The sequence below is a fragment of the Lactuca saligna genome, chromosome 9 (assembly GCF_052625555.1).
Source record: "Lactuca saligna cultivar CGN05327 chromosome 9, ASM5262555v1, whole genome shotgun sequence".
NCBI classification, from domain to species: Eukaryota; Viridiplantae; Streptophyta; class Magnoliopsida; order Asterales; family Asteraceae; genus Lactuca; species Lactuca saligna.
The window spans coordinates 163,881,820-163,884,906 of NC_136425.1; positions in this window are offsets into that span (position 1 = coordinate 163,881,820).

Genomic DNA, 3,087 nt, shown 5'->3' on the forward strand with positions numbered 1-3,087 from the left:
ATGGAAATAGAAATAAACTGCCTCTACCACCACTGATTAAGCGAATATCTATTGTAGTAGCCACTTCTAATCAAATCACAATGGCTGGAGTACAAGCCATGATTCGGCCTATGGTGGTTGAGCAAAGAAAAGAGATGAGGCAGATGTTGCATGAAAATAGGGATGAACCTACGATGCCCATTGTGCAACATGAGTTGATCGTTGAACAATTGGAGGAAGGAAATCATAGCCGCACAGTGAGTCAAGTAGGAACCCAAGGGACAAGGAGGAATGGCCCGGAGAAGGGAAATGACAAGGATGGGAAGATGAATAAGAATTTCTTGGGTGCAAAACCAACGAGTCTCTCTAGAAGCCCAAAACCAGTAGAGATTATGGACTGGATCTCCGAGATGGAGATGTTATTTGAGAGTTGCGACTGCATCAATAAGTAAAAGACAGTCTTTGTAGTAAGACAACTAAAGACTGGAGTGTTAAGTTGGTGGAAGTTGCTGGCAGATACAATACCACAAGGAAAAGCCATACGAATGTCTTGGGAAGCATTCACGGAGCAACTAAAATGCAGTACTCCTTAGAGATTTATCTGATAGACCTAAACAACGCGTTTCAGAACTTGAAGAAGGGGAAGATGCATGTTGATGAGTATGCCACCACATTCACTGAGAGGATGAAGCTATTTCCCTACTTGGTGCCTACTAAACTCTCCATGATTGATAGGTTCGCTAACGAACTGCCCGTAAACTTTGGCCCGACGGTCAAAATGGCAACTACTTTGAAAACAACCGTTAGAATAGCTAAGAATATAGAGACCCAGATAAGAGAAAGGGGTCTAGAAAAAGATAAGGCAGAAGAAAAGGGGAAGTTTAAAGGATCTTCAAGGCCCAACAAGGAGAGTAAATTCTCGAAGTTTGGAGGAGGAGGAAGAGGCCTACCAAGATGGTGTGATAAGTACGAGAAGAAACACTTAGGAAAATGTGGCGTAGAGGTGATATGTTTAAGGTGTGGAAAGTCTGGCCATTACGCTAACGAGTGCACATTCAACAAGAAGGTATGTTTTGGATGTAACAAAGAAGGACATATTTCTAGAGACTTCCCAAAGAAAAATGAAGCAGCAAGGCCAAACGCACCGCCAAAGCCAAGGGCATTTCACATGATCCTCGACGAAGCAGATAACAACACAAGGAATCAAGGATGAGGACTTCATATCCGAAGATCGAGTTATGCAGTAGCCATAGTATCGTATGATGTAGCCTGTTAGAGGCATAGTCTGGGGTGAACTTGACCACCTATGTATTCGTTTCAAGGAATAATATAAAACCTTCATTTTTCTATCTGATATATCAAGTTGTTATGTTATTTTCTTGTATGGTGACTTGGAAAACCACGAGACAATACTTGGAACGAGTATGAGTAGGTATGAATGGTACTAGAGGCATATACTACCGGGAGCACAAGACTTACACTTAGATCGGGGAAAGTCACAAGGTTACCAAGAAGCTAGTAGTTGATTCTGTTTTGTTCATGTATGTAATTACCATTGTTTCGGTAATGATTAAGAAGATGATTGTTATTCCCACCCTAGTTTTCATATCAAATTGAATCCAACTACGATGAGTATGTTATGTGGTTTAGAGAACCAAGTTCGATGTAGCATCTGACTTAAGACATAAGATTAAAATAAAAGATAATCAAAGCGATCAGTAGAGGTGTCGCGATAGTTGCTTGTAGCTAGAAATGCTACCATTTAAGATGTGATTAGAACATGAAGGAAGGTATATTCCCTTCTAGAATTTAAATCTAAGAGACCTGAGTCTAAGCGTTGCAGCATGCGATGATAGGTCATTAAAATATGACACATCAGTTCATTGTAGTAATAAAAGAACTTATGTTAAGTTTGTTAAGAAGAAGAAACAGTCTCAAGTAAGGATCGAGATTGTGAATTGAAGGTCATAATTTGGAGTCTAACGTGAGATAGGGAGCAAGTGCAAGATCGAGCACGGCCTACAGTCAAGGAGTTCAAGAGTTAAATACTCGTTCGAAGCAAAAAAGAAGATACAGTTCTTACCTAGGATGAAGAGTTAACATAGGGATTCATTATACAAGCCTTTTTCATTGATCATTCCGGGACGTAATCATCCTAAGTAGGAGATAATTGTAACACCCGTAGATCTTAGCTAGTCAATTTAGAGACAATGAACGTCAAAAATGAGTTTTTTATGGAAGATTGTTTAGAAGGAGTAATCTTAACCAAGTTTTAGAATATGTCATAAGGCTTTCGTACATATAAAGAATGTTGAAATCCGAGTTATAACGAAGAAGTTATGACTCGTCGAAGTTTCGCGATAAAACTGGCATGACACTACGCGACGTATATAGTGCATTTACGATAGAAGACTTTTTGGCCTTAGTAATCTAAACAAACGTTTTAGTATACGTTAAACCGAGAGCGTGCATAAAACGAATGCTCAAATCTGACTTCGTATGAGGAAGTTATGATTTTTCTATGATTTGGCCTAGCAGTGGACGACCCGAAACTCGAATTCTAGGTCGAACGTTTTTTTGCCAATGCGACATAAATGAGAATTGAAGATCTCATTAATAGGAACTCATTAACAAAAAGACAGATGAAAATGGAGTCTGTATATAGAAGTTATGAATTTTACACGGACATTTAACAGTGTAGTCACCTTCTACTGTTAATTTAAGATTCGTGAAGAATTAGCCGACAGAGTCAAAAGGAAAGGTATAGACCTTATTTTTACCTATGTGTGGATAAAAAGAACGTCAAAAAATGGAGCTTGTATGCGAAAGTTATGGATTTTACAAGTTGGAAGTGTGTTGTGCGAAAATGGGTGATGTAGCACAATCTTGGCCATTGCTTTCTTCCCAAGTCTTGCCACTAGATGGTGACATGTGGCACCAAGTTCAGCCATATTTCACCCTATAAATAGAACCTCTCACACCCTTATTTTCTTCAAACCTTTCCCATTGTTTCTTCTCTCTACACTTTCTCTAAACCTCCCAAAAACTCCCCTAACGCTAGAGGAAAGCCCCAGAGCGCTCGATGGCTCCGAGAAGAAGAGCTTTCGA